Consider the following 14,177-nt stretch of genomic DNA (forward strand, 5'->3'; position numbering starts at 1 on the left):
ATGTAACTACATCAACTCAACCATCAGGGACTATCGAACTTACCTTCCAGTCATTTCTACATTAGTGATATGTTTTGTGCGATGAAATAGTCTGAATCTATCCACCAACTAGACTTTTTGTTTTTGGCTTTATTTTTATCAGATCTTAATGACATATGGCATACCTGTACATCACAGTGCCATTAAGAATGTTTGGAGAGGGTTCCCGAGCGGAGGGTGAACCCCATAATTTTGAAGCTTCCCCATAGTCCCAAACTATCAAAAAATATAAACCATTATTCCAGGTCGGAAAACCCCATAACGGAAAATAGCCTCCCAAATATCTAAATAACCACTTTTTTGCCATTTTGGAACTGATAAAATTTTAAATAAAAAGTGATCAAAAGGTCCAGAAAAACAGAAAAATATTAGATATGAAAATGGCTCTGATCCAACCCGACAACACACAAGCTTGGTCACAGCAGGGTCGCAAATATCTGCATTGCATTCATGAGAAACGAAAAAGGCACTTATTCTATACTAACCAGAAGTATTTTGAGCAGAGTAATAAATCCAGCCGATCATTGACTCAACTGACACATAGAAACACTGCTTCCCCCGAATATCCTAGAGGTAAAGGCATGAGATGGCAATGTGGTAACCTCCAACTCCAAAATACTTACTGTGTTCACCGAGTTCTTTAGCAAGCTATATAGTACCCGAACTGATTGCTTGGAAGTACAGATAGATAATTTTCTATCTACCCTACCATATCCCACGACCTAGAAAGACACCCTTGATCCCCCTACCACACTAGGAGAATTGGACTAGACCCTTGCAAGCATGGCCAAGGGGGAATGTCTCTTGCCGGCTCTTCTGGGTTTATTGACAGAATCTTTTAAAAATGCGGTGCTTCTAGACTCCTTCTATGACACTAGCATTATTATGTTGTTTAAGCCAGACAAAGAGCCAAGTCAGTGTTGGTCATATAGGCCAATTTCTCTGCTAAACACAGACTATAAAATACTAACCAAGGTCTTAGCCGCCCGCCTTAAATCTGTCATGACTACCTTGATCCTCAGGGTATGCCTTTTGGAATCTCAGGGTATATATACTATTTCCCATATTTGGGATGAGACCTCTCTTCTATCCTTTGAATAGCCAAAATACTACATCCCCAGACATGGCTTTTATAGGTTTCTGCAGCTGAGACATGCACTACAGCTACAGCTACAGTTCACTAACCTATCTGACACACTGACCTGAGTGAAGTTGGCCTCCCCACCTTGTTCAAATCAAACAAAATTGGTGGCAAATGTTTGTGCTGGTTTGTGCAGCAGAAGTTTTTGTTTCTGCCGCTATCGTTTTTAAGATATTAATGAAAGTTTCCAGAGGTCATCAGAGGTCAACCGGCCCCCCACATTTCCCAAAGCAAACCAAACTGGTGCCGAACAATTCTGCTACGTTTGTGCTGGTTTGTGCTGCTCAAATTTTTGTTTGTGCTGCTTTTGTTTTGAATAAATGAACAAAAAACTAAAGGTCAAAAGTTCAACTAGCCCCCCCACATTAATCAAATCAAGCAAAACTGGTGTCAAACGTTAGTGCTATGTTTGTGCTGGTTTGTGCAGCAAAAAATGTCATTTGTGCTGCTATCATTTTTAAGGTATGTTGAGGTGTTTACATAGGTTAAAGGTGTTTAGGATGAACTGGTAAAAAACAAACCTAGTGACACTTCCCTGGTGGAAGTGGGTGGAGCTAGCAAACACATTGTATTTTGAAAGAAATGAACTCTGATGACCTTTGCAAAAAAGTTTGAATATATTAAAATTGATAGCGGCACAAACTAAAATTTTTGCTGCACAAACCAGCACAAACGTAACACTAGCGTTTGACACCAGTTTTGTTTGATTCAGTTAATGTGGGGGGGGCTGCTTGAACTTTTGACCTTTAACTTTTTGTTCATATATTCAAAACAAAAGCAGCACAAACAAAGATTTGAGCAGCACACACCAGCACAAACGTAGCAGAATTGATTGCCACCAGCTTTGTTTGGTTTGCGCAATGTGGGGGGGCTGGTTGACCTTTGATGACCTCTGGAAACTTTCATTAAAATCTTAAAAACGATAGCAGCACAAACAAAAATTTTTGCTGCACAAACAAGCACAAACGTAGCACAACGTTTGACACCAAGGTGGGGGGCCAACTTCACTCAGGTGACACACTCTCCTTGTAGCCATCGATAAGGGTGATTGGATCTCAGGGCCCATGAGGCCTTATCTCTAATTTTTACTCCCATCTTATCCAAGCTGGAACCCGCAATTCGCCCTGTCGTCCCCTAGAGGGGTGGAAAACTTTGATCTTCAGTGAGGAAGAGTATATGGATTTTCACGCCGATCCTGTTATTTAAGAGCAGATGGGGAGCATACCTAGATGCCAGCATGCTCCGACCTCCTTCTTCTATATGGTCTGGGAATGCTCGTCCGTGCAATCCTTTTGGACGGCTGTCCTGGCCACCCTAACAGATATAACAATTGCCCTTGACCCCAAAATATGCCTTTTTTGCCTACTAAATAAATAATTTTGGCTGCCAAACTGTGGCTGGATTTTTTTTTTGAGAGAAACTCTCTTCATGGCATGTAAAAATATAGGCATTCACTGGATGGATCCTCGTCCACTGAGTGTATCCTACTGGGAGAAACTAGTGAATTCTGTTATTCCCTATGAAAAGGTGCTGTATAAGCATAGATCTTGTCCGGAGAAATATGTTTTCAGACATATACTATGTGTTTCACAACATTGGGGCACATTTACTGGTCCTCTCGCGATCCCCGATCCGGACTGTCCGACGAGGATGAAGTCCGGCGTGATTCACCAAAATCGTGCACCCGAGATCCTGCATGTATCGCTTCCCCGCTGAGGTCTGCCGGAGTTCACCTTCTATGTGTGTGTATGTCTTGCGACACAATTTGACATGTTAAAACCCGCACGTTGTCCGATTCCGTCGGCCCGCCCCCCGATTTGTGTCGCGTGAAAGCCGGTGCCAATGAACCAAAATCCGATCGCATGTGACACAATCCCCGTCGCGATCCCCGAAAACATCGAACAACCCGACGGAAATGCGGCCGCGGGACCTTAGTTAATAAGCCCCATTGACTTTAATACATGATTTGCAAAGTAAAGGTAACTCCTTTATGTAAGAGAGGACATTGCTAGGCCTCCAACAAATGCAGTAAAAGTAGATCACACAAGACTGTTAATGTTTTCTGTACAGTTCTGCACTTTATTTTGTCAGATATGTATTGTACCCATTACACTGTATTTTCACATGTGCCTTAGAGCAGTGGTGGCGAACCTATGGCACGGGTGCCAGAGGTGGCACTCAAAGACCTCTCTGTGGGCACCCAGGCCATCACCAAAGAGGACACATGATATCTTCATGGATTCCCAGACAGCCCAGGACTTGCTGCGCTCAGTGCTATCTCAGCGCTGAGACTACTAGCGCTCAGACTACAGGAGGAATGAGAAGATGTGTGCAGATCTGAATTATCATTGTAGCACTGGCTCCAGACCTGAAAATTATTCCTATGCAGGGGGACCTGAATTTGTGCTCCTTCGATCTACTGTATTGGTGTTCTCAGGATACTGATACGATTGAAAGCTATGACAGAGAAGGGAGAAAGAAGTCATTGCTTAATTGCCATGCTGGCACTTTGCGATAAATAAAATGGGTTTTGGTTATAGTTTGGGCACTTAGCCCCTAAAAGGTTCGCCATCAATGCCTTAGAGTATGTTGCGATACATGATCGTGTACTTTTTATGTTCAGAGTTTAAAATGTCATGTGCCGCAAAAATTACACCTACCAGAGCTACATATGCCAAAGTCAGAATATGGAGTATGTGTGAGAATATGAAGAAAAAAAAAGGGATTAAAAAATTTAAAACAAAAGTCTTTTATTTTTGAAAAATGTAATAAAACCTATTTAAATGTGGCATCCCCGTGATCATGCCCACCCAGAAAATAAAGGGGAGGTGTCATTTAGAGTGCACAATTAAAGCCGTAAAAGCCATTACCCGCAAGAAACTGACACAAAAGCACAAGGATTTTTAATGGAGGGGAGCAAAAAATAGAAACTCAAAACTGAAAATGGCGGGAAGGGGTTAAACTAACTTTATTTAACTACATACTTTTCTTTACTAGTTCCACTAGATGATGACATTATACACATGACATGACATTCCATGACCTCATATTATATCACAATTGGTGTGAAGTTCTAATACGGAGCTTTGGATTCTAAGAGCTAGAAGAGGACCAGTCCATGTAAGTTCTGGAGTTATGCATTCACCTAGCGAACATGAGTGTGACCCCCATACAGAGCAAGAGTGGAAAACTTCTGCCTCTGTGTTACCAGAGCCGGCGCTATGGGTAGGCAAAGTGGGCAATCGCCCAGGACTAGAGATGAGCTTGAAACTGCTCGTTGCTCGGACGAATATTTCGCCAGCTCGAGAAAATGGCATCTCCCGCCGTTTTGATTTTTGGCGGCCAGAAACAGAGCCATTCACAAGCCAGGAGACTCTGCACTCCACCCAGCATGACGTGGTACACTTACACGTCGATAGCAGTGGTTGGCTGGCCTGATCAGGTGACCCTGGAATAGACTAGCCCCTGCTCGCATCATTCTCTGTCTGGATGCCGTTAGGGAGAGAGCTGCTGCTGGTCAGGGATAGCGTTAGGGTGTTCTATTAGATTAGTGTTAGGCAGGAGTGATTCTACAAGAACCCAACAGCCCTTGTTAGGGCTACAATAGTGTTATATATATTTTTTTTTATTTGCTTGTGGCTGGGCTTGCTGGCACTAGTAGTGCAGCTAGTACCATATTGGGACAAATTTGCAGGGAGACTTGCGAACGCTGTATTTAGCTCTTAGTGACACATATATCCATCTCAAACACCTAAGTGGGACAATTTATTAGGGGTTTGATTGAATTAGGCACAGTCTGCCAATTTTTTTTTTCAAAACTTAAATTGACAGGCACACCACAAAATCCAGTTGTGTGCTGTCAGTGTAGGTCAGAAACTAGGCATACAAAAACCCAACCGGCTTTCTTAGGGCTACAATAGCGTTATATATTTTATTTTTGGTTGATTTGCTTGTGGCTGGCCTTGCTGGCACTAGTAGTGCAGCTAGTACCATATTGTGCCGAATTTGCAGGGAGACTTGCGAACGTTCTGTTTACCTCTTAGTGACACACATATCCATCTCAAACACCTAAGTGTCCACCCATGTCACCGAAATCAGCACTCCTCCAGCTCCTCCACCTCAGCCTCCTTCCCCCCAGTCTTTGGCATTTGAACCGGCATACTCTGAGGAACTGTTTTCTGGACCCTTCCCAGAGTCACAAACCACTTGTCCGGTTGCTGCTGAGCTCTTTTCCGATGCCCAGGTTTTCCACCGGTCGCAGTCTGTGGGTGATGATGACATTGTTGACGTAGTGGAAGAAGTGTGTAAAGAGGTGTCGGACGATGAGGAGACACGGTTGTCAGACAGTGGGGAAGTTGTTGTTATAGTGTTATATTTTTTTTTTTTATTTGCTTGTGGCTGGGCTTGCTGGCACTAGTAGTGCAGCTAGTACCATATTGGGACAAATTTGCAGGGAGACTTGCGAACGCTGTATTTAGCTCTTAGTGACACACATATCCATCTCAAACACCTAAGTGGGACAATTTATTAGGGGTTTGATTGAATTAGGCACAGTCTGCCAATTTTTTTTTTCAAAACTTAAATTGACAGGCACACCACAAAATCCAGTTGTGTGCTGTCAGTGTAGGTCAGAAACTAGGCATACAAAAACCCAACCGGCTTTCTTAGGGCTACAATAGCGTTATATATTTTATTTTTGGTTGATTTGCTTGTGGCTGGCCTTGCTGGCACTAGTAGTGCAGCTAGTACCATATTGTGCCGAATTTACAGGGAGACTCGCGAACGTTCTGTTTACCTCTTAGTGACACACATATCGATCTCAAACACCTAAGTGGGACAATTTATTAGGGGTTTGATTGAATTAAGCACAGTCTGCTTTTTTTTTTCTTTTCTTTTTTTTCAAAACTAAAAGTCATCAGGCACAGCACAAAATCCTGTTGTGTGCTGTCAGTGTAGGTTAGAAACTTGCCATAGCAATAGGATAGCATCGTTTTGTTAAAAAAAAGAAAAAAAAAATTACAGTTTACACTTTAATTTTGAAAATGTTGAACCCGAGGGCTAGGGGTAGAGGACGAGGGCGTGGGCGTCCAACTACTGCAGGGGTCAGAGGCCATGGTCATGGGCGGGGTGAGACACCACCTGCTGTTGAGGGAGCAGGGGAACGCCGCAGAGCTACACTCCCTAGGTTCATGTCTCAAGTTACTGGGACTCGTGGTAGAGCACTGTTGAGGCCAGAACAGTGCGAATAGGTGATGTCGTGGATTGCGGACAATGCTTCTAGCCATTTGTCCATCAGTCAGTCTTTCATGCAGTCCACCCATGTCACCGAAATCAGCACTCCTCCAGCTCCTCCACCTCAGCCTCCTTCCCCCCAGTCTTTGGCATTTGAACCGGCATACTCTGAGGAACTGTTTTCTGGACCCTTCCCAGAGTCACAAACCACTTGTCCGGTTGCTGCTGAGCTCTTTTCCGATGCCCAGGTTTTCCACCGGTCGCAGTCTGTGGGTGATGATGACATTGTTGACGTAGTGGAAGAAGTGTGTAAAGAGGTGTCGGACGATGAGGAGACACGGTTGTCAGACAGTGGGGAAGTTGTTGTCAGGGCAGGAAGTCCGAGGGGGGAGCAGACTGAGGGATTGGAGGATGATGAGGTGACAGACCCAAGCTGGGTTGATAGGCCGGGTGAACACAGTGCTTCTGAGACTGAGGCGAGTCCTCAACGAGAACAGGTTGGAAGAGGCAGTGGTGGGGCCAGACGGAAAGGCAGGGCCAGAGCTGGTGCATCAGCGCCAAATGTTTCATCTAGTGAAGCTCCCGTGGTGAGGGCTAGATTTTCGGAAGTCTGGAGGTTCTTTAAAGAAACACCGGATGACCGACGGACTGTGGTGTGCAACCTGTTCCACCACTACTAGCTTAACCACCACCAGTGTGCGCACGCATATGAATGCTAAACACCCCACTCACTGGAACCAAGGCCGTTCACCTCCGGCCGGGCACACCACTGCTCCTTCCCCGGTGTCATCTTCCCCCAGCCCAGGACCCCCGGCCCAAACACCTCCCATGCGAAAACCACACCTTCGCCTCCATGATCCTCCACAGCATCCACCAATGTCTCCATGCGCAGCGTTCAGCTCTCCATACCCCAGACGCTGGAGCACAAGAGGAAGTACAGTGCAACCCACCCACACGCCCAAGCCCTCAACGTCCACATCTCCAAATTACTTAGCCTGGAGATGCTGCCCTATAGGCTGGTAGAGACCGAGGCCTTTCGCAACCTCATGGTGGCGGCCGCCCCTCGGTATTCGGTCCCCAGCCGCCACTACTTTTCCTGATGTGCCGTCCCAGCCCTGCACCAGCACGTGTCAGACAACATTATCCGTGCCCTGACCAACGCCGTTTCTGACAAGGTCCACCTGACCACAGACACGTGGACGAGTGCTGCCAGGCAGGGCCACTATATATCGCTGACGGCACATTGGGTTAACTTGGTTGAGGCTGGGACCGAGTCTGACCCTGGGGCTGCTCATATACTGCCAACGCCGAGGATTGCGGGACCTACCTCGGTGCAGGTCTCTCAGGCCTACTATGCCTCCTCCTCCCACCCCTCCTCCACCTCCTCCTCCGAGTTACCATCCGTGGGCATGGCGCCATCAGTCGGTAGCTTTAGGCACAGCAGCAGTGCCGTCGCTAAGCGACAGCAGGCGGTGCTCAAACTGCTGAGTTTAGGCGATAAAAGGCACACCGCCCAAGAGCTATTACAGGGCATCATGGCGCAGACTGATCTGTGGCTGGCACCGCTGAACCTGAAGCCAGGCATGGTTGTGTGTGACAACGGCCGTAACCTGGTGGCGGCTCTGCCACTCGGCAGACTGACACATGTGGGTGTTTTCCCGCTAATCGCCGCTGACTGTTCCTCTATATGTCATAAACTGGAGCAGTTTAGGTGACAGAGATTGAGAAAACACATCATTAGCAGGAAGCACATAGGTACTTACAGTACCCTTGTACAGTACTTGCTTGTTCCTGCTCTGAGGCTTTAAAAGGACCAATTTGTTAAAATAACATGAAAAACAACATGCTTATGTGCTAAAGGTCCAGAAACTTTTATCAAGTATAAATTGAGATATTTCAGCTCTTAATAAATAAAACAGACTATAAGAAGTCTCATTGTATGAGATCTTTGTATGATCTTTGTATGAGATCTTTGTCTCATTGTATGAGATTGTATGTATCTACTCAATTCGTTTTAGTTATGCTTCTCTATATAAAACAAAATTAAAACAATATAACAAGAAACAATATTTGTCTGGAGGGATTAAAAAAAGAATTGCCTCCCCGTCGGGGAATCGAACCCCGGTCTCCCGCGTGACAGGCGGGGATACTTACCACTATACTAACGAGGACTAGCTGTATAAAGCCATCTTCAGTATCACTTTCACAGCTGATGATGGAATGTACACACTGCTCGACTACTGTGGAAGGAAAGCCCCAGAGATCTGTGAACCAGTGACATTATTTGGCCAATACTGTATCACAATTGAATTGTGATATTTAATGAAGTGTCTTTGGTAACTGATGTTCCTTAATTTGGATTGTGTGCTTAATTGCTTCACTTTTTCAATATGCTGCATCTAGCATATGTAGGGTTAATAATCTATTGATATGAGAGGACGTTAAAAGTTGATGGAATGTACAAAGTGCTAAAATACTGTTGAAAGAAAGCCCCATAGATCTGAGAACCAGTGACACAATGAGCAAGCGACAAATAGGATCTCAATAGCAAATATAAAAGTACGTTTTGTATCTGCTGGTTAAAATAAGAAAAAAAAAACTTGCCTCCCCGTCGGGGAATCGAACCCCGGTCTCCCGCGTGACAGGCGGGGATACTTACCACTATACTAACGAGGACTAGCTATTGAAATTTGCTAGTGAAACAGTCTGAACTGAATACCAAGCAATGCACAATCACCCATAGAACTAATATTTCGTACATTAGTCATCACATTTTAGGACTTTACAAACATAAAAATCACATAGTATTAGGGTTTAATTATGCAATTAAAAAACTACAATATAAAACACATAAAATAAACCATAACAAGTAATTGCAAAACAACTGCCGAAACCCGGGATCGAACCAGGGACCTTTAGATCTTCAGTCTAACGCTCTCCCAACTGAGCTATTTCGGCTGTGAATGCAAGAACGGCTATTAGACCCTTATGCCGAATATGTCATTGAAGTGTCAGGTCGGATCATCTCTATTAAGTTATGTATTCCTGTAACACAGAGGACGCTCTTTCATTATCACTTATGTTTTCAGTTTAATTTTACACTGAGCTTCTTTACATCATCCTAGTGATATAACATTAATACAATGAGGATGCACTCAGCTTCATCACATTACCATACTAGTGCTTCTACATTAATACAAAGGGGATGCACTCAGCTTCATCACATTACCATACTAGTGCTTCTACATTAATACAAAGGGGATGCACTGAGCGTCATCACATTATCATACTAGTGCTTCTACATTAATACAAAGGGGATGCACTGAGCTTCATCACATTATCACACTAGTGCTATAACATTAATACAAAGGGGATGCACTGAGCTTCATCACATTATCATACTAGTGCTATAACATTATTACCAAGAGGATGCACTGATCTTCATCACATTATCATACTAGTGCTTCTACATTAATACAAAGGGGATGCACTGAGCGTCATCACATTATCATACTAGTGCTTCTACATTAATACAAAGGGGATGCACTGAGCTTCATCACATTATCACACTAGTGCTATAACATTAATACAAAGGGGATGCACTGAGCTTCATCACATTATCATACTAGTGCTATAACATTATTACCAAGAGGATGCACTGATCTTCATCACATTATCATACTAGTGCTTCTACATTAATACAAAGGGGATGCACTGAGCGTCATCACATTATCATACTAGTGCTTCTACATTAATACAAAGGGGATGCACTGAGCTTCATCACATTATCACACTAGTGCTATAACATTAATACAAAGGGGATGCACTGAGCTTCATCACATTATCATACTAGTGCTATAACATTATTACCAAGAGGATGCACTGATCTTCATCACATTATCATACTAGTGCTTCTACATTAATACAAAGGGGATGCACTGAGCGTCATCACATTATCATACTAGTGCTTCTACATTAATACAAAGGGGATGCACTGAGCTTCATCACATTACCATACTAGTACTATAGTATCAATACCTAGGGGATGTAGCTCAGTGGTAGAGCGCATGCTTTGCATGTATGAGGCCCCGGGTTCAATCCCCGGCATCTCCAAGGATATAATTTTGTTTCCACTATCATTGTGTTTCCATGCAAGAAATCATACACAAGTAACAGGTGGTCCCCTACTTAACCCCTTATCACAGACACTAGTTTTCAGCTCAATGACCAGACTCGATTTTTCTAATCTGACATGTCTCACGATAATTGGTTATAACTTCGGAACGCTTTAACATATCCTGGTGATTTTGAGAATGTTTTCTCGTGACACATTGTACTTCATGTTAGTTATAAAATTTAAGTGATAAGTTTTGCTTTTCGTTCTGAAAAAAAGTGAAAATTTGGCAAAAGTTTGTAAAAATTCTTCATTTTCCAAGTTTGAAATGTTCTGGTTTCCAGACAGGAAGTAAAACTACCCAAAAAGTTTGATAATTAACATTTACAGAATATCTGCTTTATGTTGGGATGATATTTTATGCTTCCGGTCATTTTTCTAGGATGTTATGAGGCGCAGAACTTTAGGTGCGATTTTTCTTATTTTCATGAAAATTGCCATAACTCACATTTTGAGGGACAACTCAGCTTTCAAGTGACTTTGAGAGGCCTAAATAATAGTAAAACCCCATAAATTACCTCACTATAGAAAGTTCACCCCTCAACATATGTAAAACAACTTCTATTAAGTCCATTAACCCTTTAAGTGTTTCACATGGGTTAAAAAATATGGACCTGCGATTTAGAAACTATGGAATTTTTTTGGAAATACATTCATTTAGGCCAAAACTTTTCAGAATAAATTAAATGATGAAACGCACTGCAACGCTTGATGCCCAATTCCTCCCGAGTGTACTGATACGGGCGCACGGCCGGGCATAGAATGAATGGAGGCGCCATCCACAGCAGATTTGTATTGTCACATTGTACGACCTATAAAATTTTTTTTTTTTTGGTAATGCGATCATATGAGGGCTTATTTTTTATGGGATGAGATACAATGTATAAATAATTTATTTTGGGAGTCTAAAGCTTATTCATGAGATTTTATTAACTATTTCAAGGGGGACACAAACAAAATCATCAATTTTTATTTTGGATTGTGAGCATTTCCCCCCCCCCCCCCGCTCACCGTAACGTAAAAATTATATTTTATCTTTATTCTCTGGTTCACTACGATTGCGGTGATACCTCATTTATATAGTTTTTCTTATTTTGCTCAATTTTCCTGAGCAAAACCAATATTGGAGAAAATCGCATTGTTTTTACTATTGACAACTTTTCAGGGCCATAACTTTTGTATTTTTCTGTTGTCAGATCTGGTTGAGGGCTTATTTTTTGCGAAAACAGTTGTTCTTTTCAGTCGTATCATATTAGGTACCGTAACTTTTTTGATCACTTTTTAGAACATTTTTTGTGATGGTGTTTGATGAAAAATTGTATATTATGGGAAGTTTTTCGAGTTTTCTTTTTACGTAGTTCACCGAGCGGGTTCAATATTGATTTAGATTTATTGTACAGATTAATACGGACGCGGTGATACCAAATATGTACGTGTTTTGTGTTTTATATACTTTATTTGCATTTTATGTGTTACTGGGGAGATTATGGGACTTTTATTTTATTTATTTATTTAATTATATTATAAAAAGATTAAATTTTTTTTTTTTTACATTTTCTACTTCTTGGCTTGAATAAGCGATCATCCGATCGCTTATTCAAGCCTTTACACTGCAATACACTTGTATTGCAGTGTATAGTGAAAGTAACTGAGCATGCCGCGCATGCTCAGTTACTTACAGCCGGGTCCTGCCAGGAAGGCAGGACCCGGTGAGAAGAGGAGCCGACAGCCCCGGGTCACTCGTCGGAACCCGGGTCCGATCCACGGGGGACACACTTGCACGCTGCGGTCATGCTTGACCGCGGCGTGCAAGGGGTTAAACACCCGGGATCGGAGTTTTTCCGATCCCGGGTGTTAGTGCCGGGTCTGGGCTGTGATATCACAGCCCGACACCGGCACCAGCGAGACCAGGTGTCCCGAAAACTTCTTCTGATGCGCCGCCGTAGAAAGGCGTCGCATCAGAAGAAGTACCCTTAATGACCGCCGTAAAAACCCGATAGGGCGGTCATTAAGGGGTTAAGGACACCCGACTTTCAGACAACCCATAGTTACAGACAGACACCTCTGGTGAAGCTTTCTTAATTCTTTACTATAATCCTAGATTGCAATAATCAGCTGTAAAGTGTCTGTAATGAGGCTTTATGGATTATCCTTGGTCCCATTACAGCAAAAAATGTTTAAACTCCAATTGTCACTGGGGCCAAATTTTTTTTTTCTGGATCTACAATTATAAAATATACAGTTTCGACTTACATACAAATTCAACTTAAGAACAAACCTCCGGACCCTATCTTGTACGTAACCCGGGGACTGCCTGTATTATGTATAGGGTAAAACTCTTCCCCCAACATCATGTCATAATTACAGAAGTATTAGCCATAGAATGGGCATGGCCAGCCTATTACCAGCATGTAGGAGAAGCATGGTGTTTCATACAGCAAAGGACTGACATCTACTTCTGTTGATACTGTACACTCCATAAGAAATTAATTATATTGGTAATACTGCATCACAATTGAATTGTGATGTTTAATGAAAGGTCTTTGGTAACTGATATACCGTAATTATGGAAGGCCGCATCTACTAATAATCTATAGGAGAGGGGGTTATGAGTTGATTGGCAGCAGTGCCAAGTGTTGCAATCCAACCAATCAGTTGTCATACATGGCAGTTGTAGCTGGGAGGGCACCGTCCTGTCTGTTCTGTACCAAACATCCTAATGTGCCTGGCACAGCTGATACAGTACAGACAGGTGTGTTCTCCCAGCTACAAGCAATGGTGCCAGGTGCCACATCCTCACTCATCACATTTTAATGACCTGCTCTATGGAAAAATAATTAGCAGCATAGATAGCCTGAGAGTATTTCCAGTGCACGAGTGCCGGCATATGATAAATGCCCCCACTGAACGCCTCTGCGTAAATGTGCCCTTATAGGTTGACATTTATCCTGCCCAGGCGCATGATGAAGCCTATTGCACTGCCGGATACAGGCGGAGGTTCCGGCCTCTATGTATTTGGCAGATCTGCAGTGTCGGCATACAATTATATGCAAGGGTGCGGCCACACGCTGCGCTTCCAAGCTCAGGGGGGCTGTGCTTCGGCCCGCTCTCATTAGAATTTTCAGTGAAACGCATGCAATTTGTTTCACTGCAAATGCATTTGACCAAGGCACGCCCCCATTGCGCTAGCACAGCATGTGACTGCACCCTCAGGCTTTGTTTGGTGTACAATTGAATGGCAGCCTTTCACTCATTAAAGTTTTCAGCATATGGTGAGTGCACAGGTGGGGGAAATAACAGCCCACTCCATGCCGACATAAAAGCCGTGAAATCTCCCCCTTGTCCCTATCCATAGGATGTCTGTGGGATAACCCAATAAGAAAAACAAAGGACTTATCTCACGTGCGACGAAAAGAAATGGGGTACAGTCATAAGATATCTGGGACCCTCTAAAGCAATTAATCAACACAACATAATAGAGGGATGACACCAATACTACAATTGAGGTTAAAAATGGTATAATTTTATTATTAAAAATCAAAGATTAGTATACCTGTTTAAATATTGGTGGGCACATATGTCCCATCTCAG

At 43.1% G+C, this 14,177-nt stretch overlaps 2 non-coding genes across 2 annotated transcripts; one reads left to right on the forward strand and one right to left on the reverse strand.

Annotated features, from left to right (window-relative positions):
• Nucleotides 1-9,297: 9,297 nt before the first annotated feature.
• TRNAF-GAA (transfer RNA phenylalanine (anticodon GAA)) lies at nt 9,298-9,370 on the reverse strand. Its single transcript has one exon. It is a non-coding gene; the product is annotated as a tRNA-Phe (tRNA).
• A 1,083-nt stretch (nt 9,371-10,453) lies between these two features.
• On the forward strand, nt 10,454-10,525 carry TRNAA-UGC (transfer RNA alanine (anticodon UGC)). Its single transcript has one exon. It is a non-coding gene; the product is annotated as a tRNA-Ala (tRNA).
• Nucleotides 10,526-14,177: the final 3,652 nt, after the last annotated feature.

This window comes from Engystomops pustulosus, chromosome 1 (assembly GCF_040894005.1).
Source record: "Engystomops pustulosus chromosome 1, aEngPut4.maternal, whole genome shotgun sequence".
Lineage (NCBI taxonomy): Eukaryota > Metazoa > Chordata > Amphibia > Anura > Leptodactylidae > Engystomops > Engystomops pustulosus.